Source organism: Drosophila serrata, unplaced genomic scaffold, assembly GCF_035046125.1.
Source record: "Drosophila serrata isolate PLE 108 unplaced genomic scaffold, ASM3504612v1 contig_228, whole genome shotgun sequence".
Classification (NCBI taxonomy): Eukaryota; Metazoa; Arthropoda; class Insecta; order Diptera; family Drosophilidae; genus Drosophila; species Drosophila serrata.
In genome coordinates this window covers 306,430-328,696 of record NW_028257126.1, presented here as the reverse complement: position 1 = coordinate 328,696, position 22,267 = coordinate 306,430, and the positions used below count along the sequence as shown (strand labels likewise).

The 22,267-nt window shown below is 40.3% G+C and overlaps 1 protein-coding gene across 5 annotated transcripts in view; it reads left to right on the top strand.

Moving 5' to 3' along the window:
• Window positions 1-22,267, top strand: part of LOC110188097 (Shal K[+] channel interacting protein) — a 148,085-nt gene that overhangs the window by 74,822 nt on the left and 50,996 nt on the right. The window lies entirely within an intron of this gene.

Sequence of the window (22,267 nt, the reverse complement as noted above, 5' to 3'; positions counted from 1 at the left end):
AACAATTGTCACACTAATTTGCGCATATGTGCAAAAATGTTTGACAATTAAACGCCGCAGCCAAGTCCCAGTGATCATTTTTCATTCTCGCAAGTAATTAATGTCTTTTGTTAATGGTAATGCATTTGCATTCGCAATTGGAATTATACCCCAATTCAGAGAGCTAAGACAATTTGCACAACAAAGGGCGGATTGTGGAATGCTGAAGGATGAACTTCATTAAAATTTTGCACGGCCCGGCGCAGGATTTTGATTCGAGATTGGGATTGGGAAAATAGAGAGCAGCAGCTGCTGCATTAAAATTCCTGTCCGGGATTTGCTCTTTGGTCTTGAATAATTATTCATTGTCATTGTAATTGGCGTGCCAGGCGCTAAATGGAATCATAAAAGGAGGAGCGACAGGGGGCAGTGACAGAAATGGGAAAAACTCTGCCAGGGCCCACAATTTTCATTTTTCCACCAGCCACCAAATTGAAGTTGCTCGATTACTTGGACACTTTTTTTTTGCTCCTGCTGCTGCTGCCTCCCACATGTGGGTATATATTCTTTTCTATTTTTTGTACTGTCCTGGAGAAAGAGCGATTACTCCCCATGGGTCTCGGGATTGGGATTGGGTTTTTGGTCTCGGTTTTGGTCTTGGCTTTTATATTGTTTGGGACACGTACGGGAATTTTCATTCGATGTCATTTCAATTTTCCTGTGCTCCTTCTTCTTTTTTTATGGACGCACAGAGACAAAAAGGGTTTCGATTGGAAAAGATGCAGCTAAAACACAAGGACCTGACATGGGAGTGCGTTTCTATCGCCGCCTGTCCATGTCCCTGTCCCTGTCCCTGGACACTCTATCCTTTGGGCCTTTGTTTTCTTGTTGGTCACTGAGCAACAAATTACCTGAGGCAGGTGAACAACGGCTGCAGCAAACCAAAGGACTCACTGCTCACTCCTTGGGTGTGGATGAAGGAATGAATAAATGAATGAGTGCCCAAAAGGGGGTAAGGGAATGTGCGAGTGCAAGGCTGAGTGACTGCTGATTGAGTGAGCCACCTTGCCAGCTTTTTTTTAAAGAAAGGAATGGAAGAAAGAAGCCTTAATTTTAAAGCAATTAAACAAGTTTGTTACAAAACAAACAACACAACAATCAAAGAAAGTTAATATATATAAAACGTACACTAAAGCATGGAAAGACATTAGCTTGTAATGCAGTTTGATTAGAGAAACATATTGCATATTAATAAACTTTAAATTCTTGTAATGTCATTAAATATTTAATTGTTTACTACATTTCCACCCCGTATTTGTTCTTCTAATTGCAGGTAAGCTCATTACGTCAATCCTTTTTAACACACCACAAAAGCGGCAGAATCAACAACAATAATAACTAATGTTGGCGTAAGTGCTTGTCTACAATTTTAATTAGTTTTAAATGCAATTTAATGCATTTGTTTTTTTTGTTGTGTTGTGGGTAGAGTGTGTGTGTTTTTTGTGCCATGTTTTGGTTGGCAAAATGCTGAAGCACTTAACATTATTTCAGACTCAGGCTGCATTGAATTTAAATTTGAAAACAATAAATCATTTCTACCTTGTGATGATAAATGCCGTGAATAATTTTATGCAGATTAGTGTGGGTATATGGCTCACATGTGTGTGCATTCCCGTACAATTAGAAATGCATTAAATATTTAAAAGTCAGCCACGGATTATTGCTTAAAATAAATATTTATGTTATGTTTGCATTCGCCTGGTTATATGAACTCTTCCGTATAGAGCATACATGGGCACTCCTTGGCTCCCAGAGCTCCGCGGGCACATACTTTCGAGTATATAAACTTTATTTATTTCACCAAATACATATGTCCTTGGGCTTTACGTTCTTTTACGATTCGCCATAAAAAAGGGGTGACACATACGACATTTTCGAGAAAGACTTTATTCCCTTAGTTTTATGGCTCATTTGGAGTTTGTTTTTCAGTTTCCGCCCCTCGCATTGAATGAAAACAACTCAATTTCTGTAATGACCACGCCTTGCCGATAGTTAAACGCTTCGGACATAACTATTCACAAAAAAGAAACAAAACGAAAGAAAATCAATCAATGTAAAATGTCGGGAAATCCTCCGCCCTTCTATAAAGCTTTAAGGCGTGTCCCTTCCACGCCCACCGCCGCTGCCGCCGCCGCCGCCTTTTCCGCCGATTCGGCAATCAAGCTCATTTATTATGCATTTTTCATACGAGTATGATGGCGTTATTCCTCCATTTTATTTCGGCGAACTCTGTGCAGACAATTTAAAATCAACCGCAGAAAAAGCAGCAGCATGGCTGGCAAATATCCTGCGAGTGTGGAAGGAGCGCCAGAGGATGCCAGTCAGAGTCGCCTTCATGCGCAAGGACAACCGTGACAACCGACGGCAAACAAAATCGATCGCAAAAATCCACGCACATACACAAATTACCCGCATTTTTTGTTTATGGGAAAAATTGAAATTCATGCAGAAGAGCCCAGGCCAGGCCAGCCCTTCATCATCCGTGTCCATATCCATATCTGCCAGAATATATCTAGCTGCAATCCATATCCCTGTCGTATCGCTGTCATCAATGGCCCCCTAACAATCTGGCGATAAAGGCGATTCTCCTTGAACAGTTGTGGTCGGAAAAATATATTCGATTTAATTTCGCTTTTAATTCGAAGTTCTATATTGAAAATGTAATATGGAAAATTCCATACAAAATAGGTATGTTTAAAATGGGGATATATAACATTAAAGAAATTAGTTTTAGCTTAGTTTTTAGTATGAATACAAGTAAAGGTCGAACAGAGGAATTAGATGACTCGCAAGGGAGGGTTTTAAGCATTACTGATGTATCTCAAGTTAAGTTTACAGAACTTAACTCGACTTTTCGGGTGCAAGCAGAGATGCTAAAAAACTAAACGTCTAGCAAGTCAGGTCTTTAGGCACCACTGCATATTGATACCATATCCCTAATAAGATTACGATTAATATTATGATTATTTGGATCGTTTCATCGATTACTTAAGCATTGAATAGATTTCCATATACACTTAACTAACAATATATGTAGTGCTTACTCTGTAAATACAATTAAAGTCCAAGCTGATTAATTAAATTTCATGTATTAAGATATTTCCTAGATATTTTTTTATCAGCTTCCCTAATAGTTCGACCATCGCTGTTATTGGTTGCAAGAATTGTTTCCTTTTTTTTGGGGGGAAAAATGTTGAAGAGTTACAAAAAGAGTTTTATTTTTTGGCGAGGGTCGCTTTGCTTGTTTACCTGGCCCCCGAGGGTGGCCACATGCACATTTGCATATCGCTTCAAGTGCAAAGCATTCGGGGGCTGGGGTTGCGCACAAGTTGAGTAGGCGTGGCACTGCTTATCGCCGCAACACTTGCCGCGAACGGGGGCAAGTATTTCCGTTGCCTGGGCACGCTTGTTAGTCGCGAGAGCGGAGGAGCTCGAGGCGAAAAGTGGAAAAAGGGGCAAGTGTCAGCTCTGCGGCGGAGTTCAAGTCGAAGTTTGCTGCTGCTGGTTGTCGCTTAACGATTTCGTGTCATTTTTTGCATTTCCTTTCAGTTTTATTTTCTCCGTGAAACCCTCCCCCGCCCCCCTTTGTGCCCCCTTGGCATATCCTGGATTTCCCTGCTGCGGTTTTCCATCCGTTTCGAGTGTGCGACGGCCAGTCTTATCGCGTGCTACCTGTGTGGCACCTTCAGACAGCCACAGACTGAGAGAGAGTGATACAAATTAAAGCAAAAATAGCAGGAGAAGAAAATAAAAAAAACATTTAAGAAAGTCATAAAGAAAAGAAAATAATAAGAAAAACAAGACGGCTTGAAAGGAAATGCATACTGGGGGAAAATAAATCACAAAGTGGGAGAAGCGGTCGGTCGGTTGTAAATTTCTTTGGCCCCTCGGTGTACGTGTTAAAAACTTCTCACGTGTCAGTCGTTAGGATCCTTTGGAAAGTGAAGAAGTAAAGTCGCAGGACTCGAACGGATGTTCGCTCTATCTGCAATGCAGAAGATAACTTTTGCTGGTGGCATAACATTTGCATTTGCATTTCCAACGCCTCGATTATGATTTTCGTTATAGTTATGCCCGCCAAATGATGAATGTGCCAGAGCACAGAGTGTCTGCAATTAGGAAAAGCAGGAAAGGCAGGCCAAGATGCCGGGGTGGGAGTCTCCTCAAGAAGTTGTCGCCACGGTCCGCGAATCCGATCAATTAAAAAGCAACTTACGGATGCTGGTGGTGGTCATGGCTGCCGACTGTCAGCTCCTTGGCGCTCAGTGTGATTAATTTCAGGGCCCATTTGCATGCGCCACGGTGAATGATGCCATAATCCTTGCTGCTCCTGGCTCCTATCCCTCCCTTCCAGCCATTCTGGGCCATTCTTTGCTGCAATTTTAAGTAATTTTTCGACTTAACTAAGGGGTATTGTGAATATGCTAAGCAGTTGGGAAGTGTCCAAAAATGGACATATTCTAAGAAAATGGTTAAATATTATAGAAATACGCAACAGTTCAGGAAGTCCAAGTCCAATTCAATTAGAGTCCTTAACTCCTTCTTATTATATCAATATTGTAACAAACTTAATGTCTTATTTGATATAACTTATGTATTAGTTCTTAGCTTATAACTCAATTATTATTTAATCCAAATGAGCATACGTTATTTTGTGTCGAATTTTTTGAGAGTATTTAACTTTCGACCTTTGGTTAAATTTAAATATTTTATTCTCTTCATTCCGCCAGTAGAGAAAAGAAATTAAAAAAGCATGCCGCTCTGTCTCCGGGTTTTTCTGGCAAGGATAAGGCTTAAGTGTCTGCCGGGGCTCAGACTTTTACCTACCTGGTGGTCCTGCGTCCTTTTTTTTTGTCCTGGACCTGGACCGCGTTGCAGTCCATGCTGCAAAGAATATTACAAAAAACGTGCCAAACGTTTATTTAAAAGGATTTATGTGCGTTACGTGCTAAATGTGAAATAATAATTTTTCTTTCTGCTCTCGTCCTTGCATCTCGCTCTAGCTCCTGCTCTCGTTCTCGTTGTCGTCCTTTTTGTTCCTTTGACGAGTGCAGGATGCAGTTAGAGAGTGCGAGGAGCAGCGAGTAGCTGCCACTCTCTTAATCCCGGCTCCTTCTCTCCTTCGGAGGGGCATTAACTCAAGTCCTTTTCGCAATTTTTATTGAGCTGACTGGACGCATGAAATTTTTGTGGGTAAACTCTCGAGGCTCTCGCACTTTCCAACTGAGATTTTTCCGGCTACCAGACTTAATTGCATTTCTTCGTCAGCTTCTGCTACTGCCTCTCCTGCTTCTTATCTGTGCTGTGGGTTTTAAGTGCTTGGCCGAAAGGAAAAGTTTTCTCTTTCAGTCGTCGTCCTCGTCTTAGTCTCAATTTTTGCGGCTGCCATTGCCAATTTCTGGCTTTCTTCAGGCAATTTCTTTATTTGTATTGAAATCGAAAATGCGTAGCTGGGGAATAGCGGAGAACTAGAAAACGAGAAGAGTGGCCACAACAATGGCCAGGACACAAGTCCGAGACCAAGTCCGTGTTCATTTTCCCAGTTGGGTTTCCACTTATTATTGCCGCCGCCTGTGTCCTTCTGGCCCGCATCTTCCTCTGAGGCCGTCTGTGCGTTTGTTTTGCACCCCGCACGCATATAGCATAATAATTAGGTGGAGAAGTCCTTCGTCCTTCTGCCAGACTCTTCTGACTCGCCATTCAGACAGAGGGACAGGGAGCAGATATAGACTGGGATGGGATATGGGGTCACAGTTTGTACAGTTCATTTTGCGGCGCACAAAGTTTCTTAATTTTTTTCCTCGCCTTTTGTCTTTGGCAAATGGGAAACACGAAACAAAAAGAGAAAAGTTTTAATATGATTTGCAGTCAGACATTTTGGCCGTTGCCAGAAGCTGAAAAATAATTAAAGCCAACTCGGGAGCAAGCTTCATCTCCTTAAAGACCCGAGCTCCCTGTGCCATGGCATCCTTCAGCTGGGCTCTTGAACTTTACTTAGTCATAACTTATGCATATGCATCTTGGCCCCCAGGAATCCTGCGGATAATTGGGCGTGGCCAAGCACACCTGGTGGGGCGGCATGTGTGTGTGTGTTTGAATAGTTTTTGTCGTTGTTTTCTTCCACTGAAATAAATTTATTTGAAGAAATTAAGAACAGAAAAGTCTTACATTACTTAAAACTTATCCTAATTAATATTTGAATTTCGTTTTTAAAGTATTATTATTGCTTTTATTTAACTTTGGAATGTGGTTATAATACTGGTTTATTACTTAGAGTTTTAAAGAGAGACTGCACAGCATCAATAGGATATTTATACCGTTCCTGTAATGAAAATTATAAAGCATTAATTGGGAATCAATGGATTTAAAGTTAGTAGAATTAAAAAAAAATAAAACAACACAAGAAATATCTCTTTAAAAAACCATAAAAAATCTCAAATAAATAAACCAGTACTATAACGGAATTTCTAAATTAAATTTTCCTAAAAATTCGGACTAAAAATGGTAAGAACATATTTTTCATTTATACAAAGGATAATAAGAAATAAGCAAACAATAAGTTGTGGAAAAATCTTCATCCATTTCCCGGGTATCATATCTCTTTGTTCGCCTTTACTCAACATTTTTCCATCCAGACTCCTTGGGGACTTTCTGGTTTTTCTGCGTTTCACTGTCTTAATTTTCTTCCGCTTTCTTTTCCAGTGTAGACAATGTGTTCCTTTTTTCAACTTCAGGCTCAAGTTTACTTTTTTTGTGCCCAACTTATTACCTTAAACTTGGCGAAAAGGTTGTTGACTGGCTGCAATTTGTTGACACAGACAGGCGACTCCAAAAGTGGGCGTAAGGATATGGGCCCGTACGTGTACACGTTCATACATATGTGTGGAAAATAATAAGGAACGGGGCTGAGTATCCTTGCTGTGCGACTCTTGGGCATGTGCATTTGTCTAAGATCCTGGCAAATTGAAATTCATATGCGAAAAATGTACGCTGACTCTTTATTTCTTCACTCAGCCTTCTTTTGCCACGTTTTCCGCCCTGAATTTTCCTCGTTTTCTGTTTTTTTTCTGTTTTCTCAGTCATTGTTTTGCATTTGCGGGGAGTGCATTAAGAGACGCCTGGCTTTCTTTTGTAATTTTCATTAGCAAACGCAGTAAATGCTGATGGGATGTGATGTCCTTGCCTCCACCGAGTTGACCAAGCTGCAATAATCCCCATTCTCGTCAGTGAGTGTGGAAAGCTTTAAAGGCGCTCAAGTGAAAGTAATCGCCTTGGCCAGTAGTGCATTTCAGCATTTTATGTTTGTCTAATTCAATTAAGGCAAAAGAGGAGTTATAAAAATGGCAACTTGAGCCAGACCTGAGCCAGAGGCAGAGTACTTGCGGAAAAATTAAAACTAGAGATGACTCTTCAAGTGCCTTAAAGTCTTAAAGGCGCCATGGAATTAAGTCAAGTTTGCTATCTCTTCCGCAACGCTGGCTGCGGCAATAAAACTTCAATTAAATTAAATAAATCTCTGTAAAAATGCGCAACTTTTCCATCAACCCGGGCAGACGGAGGGAGAGAGCAATCAACAAACAGCCTGCGGTCATCATTAAATGTCTAATTTATTTCGAAAACAACAACAAGAACAGAAGCAACAACTTGGACGAACGGGAAAATTCAGTTTTTACAACGAGATTTTCCATTTTCCTTGGCCAGCGCGCTCTCTCGCTCGTCGTAAAAATTGATTTAATAAAACAGGCACGTTTCCATTTGAAGTGCTGTAAATTTTAATTTAGTTGTTGCTTCTCGCACAGCTGCGACACGCCTCCCCACTTTTCCAAAAGGGAGTTGGCCAACTTGGGGATGGGCCGGGGACAGGGCCAGGGCTCTCCGGGCGGAACATCATCAAAGCCGAGTGGAAAACTTTGATAGAGATCACACAACGGACGACGGACCGAGGCCTTCATTAACAATTGAGGGAGCAGGCGGTGTGAATGAGGAGCGGAACCTCGAAACGGAACTGACTTGTAAACCATCTTTGGTTGTCATTTATTTTCTTTGTTGCTTTGTTTATTATCTCTTATCATCGCAAAAGTTCCACTTTAATGAGTTTTATCTGAGAGAGGTGGGCCAGCGTGCCCTGGAAATTGACTGCTCATTTTCAAAGGCCGCGAGCTGTGAACGCGCCACCGAAAAGTATAAATACTTGAAGGCAATCAAATGGAAAATATGCTGCTGTTACTTTGTTATTTTCCTACCGAATTTATGAATATTTATGAGAGTGACAAAAGTTTTGTGCAAACCAAAACCAAAATCATTCCGGAACCATTCCGAACCGAACCAAACCGAACAGAACCCCACCACGGAGACCTGTTTAGTTTTGCCTTGTTGTTTATTTTATTTAAATGCGCCTTCAGCTATGCAATTGTATATTAATTCCCCCATGCCAGTGCCCTAGACAGCGACAAATGCTAACTGACAAGACAATTTCGCTGGGGTTTGCTCGCTGGCTGGGCTTCTGAGGAAAAGTTTTGCTTGGCTCCGAGGATCCCTAGCAGCTGACAGCCATGGCAACAGCAGCTACTACTATGCTATACACAACAAAACTTGCCACTGACACACGTTGACATCGAATTATGCAAAAATGGCAAAAGGCGAATTAAAAATGCAAATTCACTGCGACCAAAGTTGAAGGACACCCCTAAAAATACACACAGCCATCCTTCGGGGCAGGAGCAGGAAGGAGCAGGAAAAATGGAAAATGGAGCGGCGGGTCCATGTCCATGTCCAAGAACTAATCAAGTCTGCCTGACAGTCGTGGGCTGGAGAGCTAGACATTATTTGATGATGCTTGAATTGACTTGGCCAAGTCAAGTGGAAATATCACATTTCGTTTCCCTGCGACACTGTGTTTTTTTTTTGTTATTTCGGGGGAAAGCCCGAAATATTAGCCAGGCAAAATGCCTTGAACTTGATTTTTTTTTGCTGTGGAATAAACGTGAACTGAAATGATAATTGTATGGCTATCTACTGGAAAATCTATAGGAGATTGAATTCAAACAAAATATTTAAATTTCTAAAGTAACTTTTTCAAATGAATATTTAGATTTGTAAAGGCATTCGATGGTAAAAGTGAATTATTTATGGTATTTCAAAAAGTTTACAGGAATTGTAAGGATTTTTCTTAAGGAAGTAGATTATATCTTTAAGTAAGGTAGATTATATACATATTTAGCATTTTACTTTGATTTCTTCTACCAAGTACCAAAAACTGTAAAAAAAAATTACTAAAATCGCTTGATTTTGTAGATTAAAGAGTAGTATCTCAGTCGTTGGTTCGATCTGGGTGAGAACATTTCATTATTTCTATTCATTGACTTTAGTTAGCAGCTCACGCCTCCGCTTAGTATGCGCTTCAATTGAAAATTGTTTTGCGGGTGGGTTTATTCATGTGATTGTCATTCGCTTACGCATGAAAATGCGCTCTGCCGTGCACATGAAAATAAATTGAAAAAATGCCTTTGGCTTGGCTCTCCTCTTCGTTGCTTCAGCCAGCCAGTCATCGCTTTGTCAATCTGTCGCTTTTCATATTTTCAACATTTTCCCTACAAAATAGCTTAACTGCCTGTGTCAGCTGCATGCGGTTGTGGTGCTCCTGGCGGGTGGCTTGGCTATGTGGTGGTCCTGGTGGTGGTGGTGGTGCTGTGTGGTGGCGTCTCCAAAACCCAATAAGTATGCAGTACGGTTTGCCATTGTCAACTGCCTCTGATTGCTGCCTGAAATTCTCAGAGCTTCTTACCTGACATTACGTATACGCCATGCTGTGTCGCGCGGAGTTTTTATTGCTTTCGATTTTCATTTTGACTGCTCACACGTGCGACGACACGAAGGGAAACGGTAACAGGAAAAAAGGAGGCACCGAGACGCCCTCCCCCCTTGGCTGCCTTGTCCTAAACTTTCCAGTTCGATGGCGTAAATTTTCTTTAAGCATTATTTTATTACATATTTCCCAGGCAGAGGCAGCTCAGAGGCGTCTTGTCCTTTTCATCCGCTGCTTGGCTGGGTTTGTTTTCTCTTTGCGTGAAATTCAATTTCCCATTTGCCACACATACAGTTCATGTAACCATCTGAGACTCCCTCGGCTTTTCTTTTGCCCCTTTTTCTAGCTTATTTTTTTCTGCTCTTTCTCTATTTCTCCGACTACCGATAGAGAGATATTCATTCAGCCTGCCACATGACTTCATTTTTGCATAAACTCGGATGTGCAGAGCGGGAAAAGTGGCAAATATAAGCCACTACAATGCGTTTCGGTAGAGAAAGGATATTGAATTGAATGTGAGCTAATTCAGAAGCTTTAAATAATTGATTTTCAAAGTATTCTAAACCTTTTTGAATCGGTTTTTAATCAACTTATATTCTAACGTGGATAATTTTCAATACTACTTGGATCTTCAAAAATGAAATCTTAGTTGAACTGAGATAACTTAATGATTTATTTCCATATTTGATTTAATTTTTTATTTTTATGCAACAAAAACTTTAAATTCTTTAATATACTTATAGAAACTCTTAGATTTATTGCAGTTTATAAACCATATAAATATTTATTGTGGAGTTAAACGTCTTTGAGCTATCATATTCCCCCCTCTATTTTAAGGGATTTAGAGATATTTTGAAGTAGAAAATTGAGAAGCGTCTCTGCAAGGCTTTCTTTTATTTTATTTTTAATTTAACTGACTGTGACTGTGACTGTTTGTTATGAGGTTGAGCTACCGCAATTTTTACAGCCCAGCGGCGGCACCCTGTAGTTTAATCGTTTTTGCCCGATTTTGCCATCGCCAAGGACCTCAGCCCATCCCGTTTCGCTTTATGGTATCCTTTCTCGTGTGTGTGCATGTGTAAGTGTGTGTGTTTCAATGGCTTCCCTGCTTATCTGCAGACGCCATCGCTGCCGCCGATTTACTTTTCCGTTCGCTCCGCCTTTCTTTTTTCCCGTACCCCGAAAAGCGTTGCAGAGTTTTCCTTAACGGGTGGAAATTCATTGCAAATATTCTTGATTTTTATTGCGTTCGCTCGCAAGTGAAATTGCTTAAAATGTGTTTGAGTTTTGCTTTCTTTTTTTTTCTCTCGTTTTATTAGTTGTGCAATGCTAGACATTTCTGGCCTGTTATCCCTGTTTTGTCCTTTTGGCAAGCCAAATGCCTGCAGAAACAATTTGTTCCTCGCTTTTTGTTTTGTTTTTTTGTTCGAGGCCCTTTCTTGGCTTGGCTTTTCTTTTGGTTTTATTTTTGTTGTTTTTATGGAATTCCTTTCGGGTTTATTACTTTGTTTTGTGCCGGGTTCTTGGCGAGATTTGGTCGAAATTCGTTCTGTTTATTTGGCCCGAACATGCAAACGTTTTTGTTTGTGCCCTTTGAAGGCATTTCTCACATTTTTCATGTGCATTATCTCAGCCGATTTTGACATAATTTATGTGGACAATTCTTGCTATGGTTTCGGTTCGAATTTCACTCCCTTCCCTCTGTCTTTATTTTTGATCAAGTGAGCAAAAATGTGCATTTAATTGTGACTCATTTACATTTTTCCCTTGGTCCTCGCATAAAAAGGGTCACCTAAAATACACACAAGCAACGCAGAGAACGATAAAATAAATACGAAAAAATACAAAATAAAATATAAATCATACGCACCATTTAACAATGGCGAAAGCTGCGCCATTGCCAATCCACAATACAATGGCACACATAAAAAGCAGCGCAGCAACGCTTTCAATATCACTTATAATGCCACGCCCCCTTCCTTCCGCCCCTTGAAGCTGCTGCCATTTGCAACGGAAATCAAGTCGCACATGCGAAAGTAAAAATTCAAACAATTGTGGAAAAAGGCAGCAGCAAAAGCAACAGCCAGCAAAAGGACGTACAGAAGGACAAACACTGGGAGAGTGTAGCATATTTAAAGTGAAATTCTGCAACATTTAACCCAGAAGGCAGAGGACCGTTGGGGGGAGGATGTCCATTTACCATTGTGGAAAATGAGAAGGATGAAGGACCAAACAAAAGGCAACAAGCTGCTCTAAGGTAGAACAAAAAACAAGAAAGGCAGCTAACTTCGTCACGCCGAAGTTTATATACCCTTGCAGATAGAACTTCTATGAATAGGAATCCATACAATATAAATTATATATATTTGTGTTAAAAAACAGTGAAGTAATACCTGCTTTCATTGTATTCACCTATACATATTATATTTGCAGTTTTACATTTACAGATTTGCAGTTTTCCTCTACATCAAACGATCGTTTGTATGGCACCTATATGATATAGTCGTCCGATTTTCATGAAATTTGACACAATATTTAAGACTAATATAAAATGGCTATACCTCAAATTTGATGAAAATCTGTTGAAAACCGAAAAAGTTATAATTTTTACTTGTATTAATTTCTCGATCGTTCCTATGGGAGCTATATGATATAGTAGTCCGATTTTCATAAAATTTTATACAAAATTGTAGAGTATAGTAAAATGGCTATATCTCAAATTTGATCCAATTCTATTGAAAACTGAAAATGTTAAAATTTTTTTTGTAAAAATTTTCCGATCATTCCTATGGCAGCTATATGATATAGTCGTCCGATCCGGCCCGTTCCGACATATATACGAGTGAGAGTATATAGAAGGCTAACTACAAAGTTTCATTCAGATGGCTTCAAAACTGAGAGACTAGTTTGCGTAGAAACGGACAGACGGACAGACGGACAGACGGACAGAAGGACAGACGGACAGACGGACAGACGGACAGACGGACATGGCTAGATCGACTCGGCTGTTGATCCTGATCAAGAATATATATACTTTATTTAGTCGGAGGTGCCTCCTTCACTGCGTTGCAAACTTCTGACTGAAATTATAATACCCTGCAAGGGTATAATAAATATATATAGTATATACCTTTTCTCCAAAGCGAGAAGGTCAGGAGTTGAGCGTAAAAAAAGTCTAATGAATGTTGAAAATCAATTACAAAAGCGAAACAAAGCGAAATCGCAATCGAACTGGGAACAAAGCAAAAAGGGACGAAGAGTGGAAAATTGAAAGTGAATATGCTAAATGCTGCCAATGCTGCCAATGATGATGATGATGATGAAAATGATGATGTTCTGGATGCTGAGGGGGCTGATTGTTGCCGCTCAATTGGCTAAAGGTTCGATGATGATAACGTTGCCACTGCCCCAGCGATTTCCGCTGGGAATTGCCAGCCATTAGAGGGAAAGCTGCAGGAAAAGCTAAATCAATAAGCTTTAAGAGAGTTTAAGGGGGGAAAAATATATATAAATTACTTATATCCAAAGAGGCACACAAAATATTTAAAAAGAATCGGTCTGAAGAATAGTTATTATCAAGTACAAAGTAACAATTATGTTACAGCCACAGAAAGCAAAGACTCTTCAATAGCAAGACGCATAATGACCATATCCAAAGTAAGATGTAAAACTCAGAAAATATATAAACTAAAAATTCTAGAGAATAACATCGTATGGCGTAACTCATCTTGTTCTTATATTGATCTTTTTTCTGGTACTTACAATTGAGTTTACAAAGAATTTTGTTCTACTTTCACTAAAAATACTAGAACATCCCAACTTTAGTTATTTTATTTCGATTAAATCTAACTTGAATGTGCTGAATGCACAACATTTTGAGGATAAAACTTTACAACTTTCAGTTTTCAATTTATACCTCTTCGATGTTACTTGAATCGGTTTTCCGCACAACTTTTTCCAGTCAGAAACGAGCTCGATAACTTTAAGGGGAGGCAGGGGACTCATGTGGCTGGGGGAAAATGAGAAAATGGTAAAAGGAAAACCGTTGCATACTCGCAGGCTTTTCAATAAGCATAAAATAAGCAACTGCAGTGGCATGGGTAGGAGCCCTCGGAGAGTTGAGTTTAATATAATGACACATTTTATGATTGCATTTGCTTGGCCGGCTCGGCCCTGGCCCCATCGAGTCAGTGCAGCTGGTCAATCTCACGTCTCACGGATGGGACATAAAAAGTTGGCCAACCGAAGGGCAGCTACGGATGAGCGTCGAAGGAGGAGCTGGTCCTGCCCAAGGAGGCGAGCGTTGCAAAGTCAGCACATTTTGCAAAAATGGAAGGCGAAGGCGAAGGCGTTGTCTAACGAGCACTAAGAGCTGGCCTGCTTTCCTCGTATCCTACTTTACACCAAGAAAAAAATATACTTATTTCATATATTTATTTTATTTTCAAAGAGGAAATGATTATCGTTTAATTTTTAAGAAGACTCTCTCTATAAAGATATCTAAAACTTTAGTTGTTAAAATTCGCTGGTCCCAGATATTATTTCACGATACATGTGAATTCCATCATTTATCTTTTGAACGTTTGATCGTTATGCATCTTTTTATTAGAGAGTCTTTCATCTTGCCGTTGAGGTCCTCAGTAGAGTTCTTTCTCTTTAAGCTTTCACAAAATTTAATTGCAGTAGTTTCTAGTATACTCCTTGCCTTGAGTTTAACTGCTCATTTCCCTTTCTCTCTTTATAAAAAATTATTCAATTGATTTGAAAGTCTCATAAATATAACTAGTATTGTACTATTTATTCAAGTGTATCCTGTCCAGTCTTTTCTGCTTGTCCCTGTCATTCGACAGGCAGCTTTTGAGGTCTTCTGCTGGCAGTGGCTCTGGTTCGTTCGCATTCGCATTTTCTTCTCCCGTGTTCATATACACAATTACCAGCTAAGGCGATTTGCAAAGGCATGGCGACGGTAAGAACAACAACTATGACATCAGGTGGGCCCCTGCACTGAAGTGTTCTGTTATGCCATTGTCCTTACTCTCTGACACGCCCCCCTGGCCGCACCGGGCCACACCCGGCCCTTTTCATGGCCCCGCCCCCCGCTGATTGTTTGACAATGTTTACAGGTGCAAATTTCAAAGTGAATTGCTTTTCTATCGTTCGGAAAAGTGCTGCAACACGCAAGCAACCTAAGTAGTTGCTGCTTCCTCTGCTTCCTCCTCCACTCACCTGAGACATTTTCCAGGAAAATTAGTTTCAGAAAATGGAGGGGGGGGGGGAAAGCGAGGAAAACTTGAGGAAAAGCCGAGCTAAGCGGATTTGCTTATGGCTGCTGCTGCTTCTGCTGCCTGGTCGTGACAGTTTGTCAAACAATCTCAGCCATTAGGCTGATGCCACCTCGAAGATTGCCCAACAGAGGAGGAGATCTTTGGCAATTGACAGGTTATTGTCGTTTCTTCTGGTTTGTCGAAATTTTAATTGAATTCTCTTCACCTTTTCAACGGACAAAGCATTTATTAGCAATAATTGCATTTTCTTTCTGAGGAATAGAACACAAGAATACTGTCAGCAAATGTCCAAAACTAATTTATCAATAAATGAGAGAACAAGGCATGGAAAATTGCTTTGGGTAACCATAAATGGTCAAGTGTTTGGTCAACACACACAAACACAAACACACTCTCTGTAAATTCAAGTAAAAACTTTACAAAAATAATGAAGCAGGGCCCTAAGGTGATGTATGGAAATGGTAAGAGAAGGGAATGCAAATGGCAAACAGACGAGGCAAACAAAATCCCCAAACTAACCAAGTGGGGACTCAACAGAGCCGAACCCACAAACAGACAGAGAGACAGACAGACCGTCGGGCACACCTAACTGACCACAGGATCCTGACCAGGCAGGTCCAAAAACATCTGTCTGCAGTAACCCCCGGAAACAGAAAGCTACTCATCCTTACCAGAGTCCATCCAGCCGAAGGAGCTGGAGGCTAAAGCAAACGCACAGGCACGCAGGTTAAACCATTTTTTATTTAAAACAAAAAGTACACAGAGATAAATTCAAAATATCTCAACAGAAATTGTACAAAAATTACAAAGAATTAGCTGACTTGTAGGTCCTTTTATTTAACAAGTTTAATTATGTAAGAGAGATTAAAACTGAAATTACTTAGATTTTAAAGTCAAATTTATTTAACAGTGTCTTGGTGAGGACTGAATGCTCACTTGGCTTTCCCTCTCCCTGAGATTTGATCATTTGATGGCCTCACAATGAAATTTTTGTTAAATTTTGCAACAGACTGGACTGACTGACTGACTGAGTAAATGTGAGTCCTTTGCCGGAGTCTGGGTGGCTCTGCGTTTGTGTCTGTGTCTGGTTGTTGTCCCCAAAGGATTACCTGAGCTTTGGCCTCTTCCCATGTCTGACTGCTTGTCGCACAGTGGCTACGTTACCCTTGCTGGCCGCGTGTCACGCACTTGAACTGCCTAACCCAACCCCCTTCCGTTCGGTTGTCAATTCTCCCACACATCCAATCAGCAGGCATCTTTGCTACCCCGAAAATCAGGTGCATGGAAAGGCAAAGTCACACAACTCTTTCTCGCATTTCAATTTGGATTTTATAACTGTCTCCTCACCTGCTTTCCCCTGTGAACCCAGCCATACTTGACTGGCCAAAAGTTTGCTCAACTTGTTTTCAATAGTTTCCATTGAATATACATGTCTAACTTCCTCCTCTTGGTTCTCAGTTCACAGCTTGTTGCTGTTGCTCTTGGTCCGGTATTTATTGATTTCTCTGTCCGGACAGTACCTGTCATAATCATAAGTCAGCTATAAATGCAATATAAAAATGTTTATTTAATAATTTACACAAGTTTTCAAGGAATATGTAGATACTGAAAGCTATAGAAATTTCGTTAAGAATATTGTTAGAATTTAATGTTCTTAAGATAAAAGACCAAAGTCAATACAATACTGAAACGCACCTGCATTTCATCGATGCTGAATTTAGCTTCTGGCCAGAAAATGTTATATGGCCAGGACAAGTTTATCTACTCGAAAGTTATTCAATCTCTAGAGAAATTATCCATTTGCCATTTTTGTTTAGCTCAAACTTAATTTCGTTATTGTTATTTCTCCCGCCTTGTGGTGATTGCCAAAGGATTTGAATTGCAAATTTTGAATTTATGAAGCCAGATTTTGAAAGCAAAAATCCTAATCAAATGCATCTCTCCTTCTTTTCGTTGCAGGTAAGCCAGATTTGATCTTTTGTTCTTCCTCTCAGGTTTGCCAAGATATAATTATAAGTTTTGAATTTTCTTTTTTCCTGATGATTTCACCGTCTAATACACCCATCATCATCTGGTTAGGTCGGCGGTGTCAAGTGCAAGGTTAAAGATCATAAATCAGTGACGAGGGGAGTTGGCAGCAGTTATTTTCGGGAGGCTTGGAAATATAAATGTCCAATTTGCGCTGCCGGGAAGTTTGCGCCACCAAAATGATTAACTTGATTTATGCGTGCGGCGACAAAGTTTCCAAAGGCAACGCCCTTGCTTGCTGCGCCGCTGCCAGGTGCTTCTGGCCAGAAAAAGTTTCGTAAAAAATGGTACACCAAAAAAAAACTCAAGAAAAATACGAGAAGAAGAAAAGAACAGTTACGGAGAAGGAAAAAAATACATTTGTCGCGTCGCGTCAAGGCGTTAATTTCTTGGCACTAACTTGAGGCTGCCCGAAAAAGTATGCTACATTTTCTTGCACCGCCTCTGTTTTTTGGGTCCTTTTGTTTTTCGGAGCCATAGGAACTATAACAAGCACCATTAGTTGGCCATGTCGTTTCGACAGCTGGTCGACAGTCGTCGTCTGGCCGGTTGGCTGGTGGTTGGCAGTGGCCTCATTTGTTTTAATGTGTCAATTTGTTGACTTTTCCTGCTGTTCCTGCCCCCTTTTGAGACTTGAACTATGGCAGAGGAGTGTTTATTTTTTGTGGGGGGCGTGCAAAAGGTGACTGCTCTCTCCTGTAATCTGTCATCGGGCGCTTTAATAAACATTTAAACAATCTTGACAAGCGCAACAAACTTTTGATTGGCTTTTCGTTTTGGCGAATGATATTAGTGGTATATTTTATAGATTTTGAATTGGTTTTTATAAGCTTATAAATCTCTAGGATTTCCCTATACATAACAACCCCTTCCTTTTTATTTTTTATGATTATGCCAAGGGGAAACTTTGTCGTAAAAATGTACATTCTCGCCTGGTTTATTGATGCTCTTTGATTAAGTGTCAAGTTTGATACTTTAAGGAATCCTTAATACCGCCATCTGCTGCCACATCTTGTGGAAAATCATATGAAAGTCTACTTTCCTTTATTTCAAGCTCACTTAAGGCAACAATTTCGCCTGATTTACAGGTCATATATTCTCTCCTATGTGTTTCTGTGGCTTTTCCAACTGCGGGGATGTGGGCTCCATTAAATTTTTATTAAGTGCAAAATGAAATTGCCTCACTTTTCGACCCCCCCTGACTGTCTATGCCTTTTGTTTTCGTTTTTGTTGCGAGGGGGGAGACGCTTAATGCGCTTTAAGCCCATTGGAACTTTGGTGGCCATTTAAAATTTGTGCCGACATAAAGCATAAATTATGGCGTTGTGTGGCCCCATCCTTTTAAGCGTTAAACAAGCTCATATATGCACACTCACAACCTGTATGTGTGTGTGGTGCATATGGCAAGCATTTTCCTTTTTTTTTTTTTTGCAAAAATGCTTCCCCAGTTTTCCTTTTTTTTATCCATCGTTTTGTTTATGTGTGCGAAAACTAGCGCATTGAAATTGCATTTTTAATGCGCTTATTAAAATGATAAAGTGGCCGGGGAATCCCCTACTAATTCCTCATAGAAAGCTAGACAATTACAAGAGAGTGTGTGTGTGTTTGTGGTCAGTGCCATTTTGTTGGGCCATTAATGTTGTTGCCTTCGTTCTTCGTGCATTACAATAAGCTTCGTTTCCGGTGGTACTTGTTCTTTTTTTTCTGTTTTTGCTGCTTTTTCCCCTGCTGGCCATTTCATTTTCGCTCTCTTCTCATTTTCGGCAGTCGCAAAAGCAGGGCCAAAGCTAATTAAGTTGCAAATGCTGCGCGTAAGTACATTAAAAACTAATTGCCGCTATCGTTATCGTTACGGTAGAGCATTACCGTTACGTAAGGGTAACGTAAAGCTCATTACATTTCGCTTGGTTGCGCCACAAACATTCAGTGCCAGCAAATGGTTCTCTTAGAATGCGATAGAGTAGCAATAGATGGCTTTAAACTGGAGTCTGGAATGCATTTTAAAGTTGGGAGTGTTTAATTTTACTTTTCCCTAATTTATAAACTGCAAATTCCCTTTTGGAAAAGCTTGAATTTTAATTCAATCGAGAATCATTTGAGCTTCATAATTTATTTACACCAATTACACTTTGCCCCCGAAGCCCCAACCACACAGACCTGCTCTTTAGCTGATTGTTCTGTATCCTTCTCAAACGCTTTTTGTGTTGTGTGTGTGTGTGCTCTGTTGTTCCCTGTTTTCGTCCTTAATTTCATTGACGCGCCCACATTCTGCTGACATGGCCGCAGACACTCGCCGGATACAAACCCGTACGTAAAAAATTTGTTTGTGCTCACACTTGAGTGCCAGCCACAGCCGGAATTTGGTCCTTTTCGCCTGTCCATGTATATCCTTCGCCTCACTGTCAGTTTGTTTAGTTTTTTTTTTCGCTCTCTCTTTCCTTTACCCTCGGTGTATTTATTTCTGTGTGTGTGTACTTGGTTTTTTTAGTGTTCCGTCGTCGTTTACATTGTCTAAACAGCCGGAGAGCCCAACAAGTGTACGGGTCTTTGCCATAAAGGTATATATCGTTTTGCAGATCTCACACCTCCCTCTCATATACACACGCATACTTACATATATATTTACCCCGCAAATTCCCAGCTGAATATCCCCCCTTTTCATCACACTCTCGGCAGCTTCTCATTTTGCCGGAAAAGTTTGTTGGCTGTTGTTTCATTTTTGTTGTTTTTTTTCTTGTGCCGTTGCGCACTTTTTTATGATTTTCAGTTTCAGTTTACCACCCAGGCTTCCAGGCTCATACTCCACATAAGGAGGTGTTTCTGCACTGTAAAATGAAATAAACAAAAAGGAAATTTATTATACTTTAATATATTAAAATTTAAAAATTCTTTATCAATTATAGTAAGAGCAATCTCACTTGCTGACTGGAGTTTTAATTAATTCCGCGTTAGAGTAAAGTAAAGCAGAGTAAAGTTACCCCCTTTTTCTTGCTGTGCACACACACATCTATATATTCAAAGGGGGGGTTCAACCACCCCCTGCTGCTCCTGCTCCTGCTGCTCCTGCCACTGCCACGCGTTGTACATTTAATGGCGTTGATATGGTTTTATGACCTTTGTGGCCTGTTACACATACGCCCCCGAAAATTGCATTGTTGGCTTTATTTTTGTAGTCCCCCTCCCCCTCCCCTGCCTACGTTTTTATTACATTTATTTTATGTTTTTTATGATTTTGTGCTTTTGTTTCTCTTATTCTCCGTGTGTGTGTGCGAGTTTAATTTTCCCTTTTCGCCCAGCATCACCAAGGAGTCATAATTTCTAAGTTGATTTTCTTGTTCTCCTAAAGGGCAAAGAAAAAAAAATGAAGGAAAATATATAGAAAGAAAAGCAATAATATAGGAGGAATGGTGAAACATAGGCTTTTTAAAAGCTGTTTATTTCCTTTTTTCCATATTTCTGTGACCCCGGAAAGTGCATTGCATCCAAAAGTGAAGTGCCAAGTGCATTTCTGCAAATAAAAATGCAATTGGATTTCGCTCGGCTGCCGTTTGCTTTTGTTTGTCATCGTATTTCAAATGTGACAAATTGAGTGGTTGCCCCCCTTCTTTTTTATTTTTGTATTCCATCTCGCGGATGGCACACCTGCATTCTGAAATTTGTTTGCATTTTTTAAAAGAATGATTGCGGCCTGGAACCAAGGGGACTGAGGCTGGGTGAAAATCGAGATGCATTTGGTTTGGTTTATTGATGCCAGGCGGGAAAACCAGCAAAACTGCAGCCAGGAGGTGAAAGGGACCCAAAGCGGAGTGGGACTGACAACTTGAACTGTATTTCTTTCCAGGGGGTTAAGGTTTTATTTTAACTGATGAATTTTAAAAGCCCCTTTTAATTCCATTTAAAAGGATTGAAATGCAACGAAAGTTATTTGTTAAAAAGAAAATATAATAAACAATGTGTACTGTGTAAATATTGTTGTTTAAAATTATTTCTTTCAAAACGACTAACGCTTTCCATTTGTCTAATGCCTTTTTATAGAATTGAGTTTATCAGGAAATGGAAACTCGGAATTCCAAGTGCCTGGCACTGAAACCCCAATCGATTGACTAACAGGCGACAAAAGAATTTAACGCCCTTATCCAACTTCCGATTAACCTTCTCCGCAACCTAATAAATCCACAAAATTGACCCGAAATAGTGGAAATCGTTGATTTATGGCCGCGTGCCAGACAATTTTATCAGGAAATTGCGTGACTGTTTAATTGAAATGAGACCCCTATTTTGAGACTATAATATGCAAAACTAGGGCTGTGCCACTTGGGAGAGAGGAAAAGCCAAATGCTGAGCTAAGCAGACATGGCCAGAGCCAGACAGTTTATGGCCAGTAGAAAGACCCCAAAGTGAACTCAACTCAACTCGAGTCGACTCTACTTTACTCCACTGACTTGACTTGACTGACTCTCCTCGAGCGTGCTCCAAAATTCATGAGCCACGAAAACGCATAAATATAAAGTTTTTCTCCTCTCTTTCGAATTTTTTGGTTGTGTGAGACACGAAAGTGGCACAAAATAAGAGCAGGACGGACCCAAAATAAAAAGTATAGCCTAGGGAAGCCCTAAGCCTAGACCAAAACGGAGAACTGGGAGGTATACAGCGGGCAATTTTGATGAAAATTATGACAATAATTGTCATTAAATCAAAAATGCTCAGTAATTGTCTCATAAATTTACTATGCAAATTGTGAGGCAGGGCCATGAAAATCGGGCAAAGGGGGCTTCGACCAGGTTTCGTGTTGGACTTTTGCAAATTTTACGATATCAATAAAAACGTCGACAATATAAACTTTACTTCTGGCCCGTGGGTTTTCCCTCTTTTTCCTGCGAGCCTCCTTGGGGCATTAAATTTGTATAGCATATTTCTAGGCGCACGTTGGTTTTAGTTCTCGCTGTTGGCATGTTTGTTGTTTAGAGCCCAAAACGAGCAGCGCGCGCTCACAGCCACAAAAGTTTTTACGACGCCTCATAAAAGCCAAAAACGTAGCTAGCAACTGGCCAAAAGGACTTTCTCCCGCCTCCCCGGCGAAACTTGTGCTGCAAAGGATTAGATAAGAGGC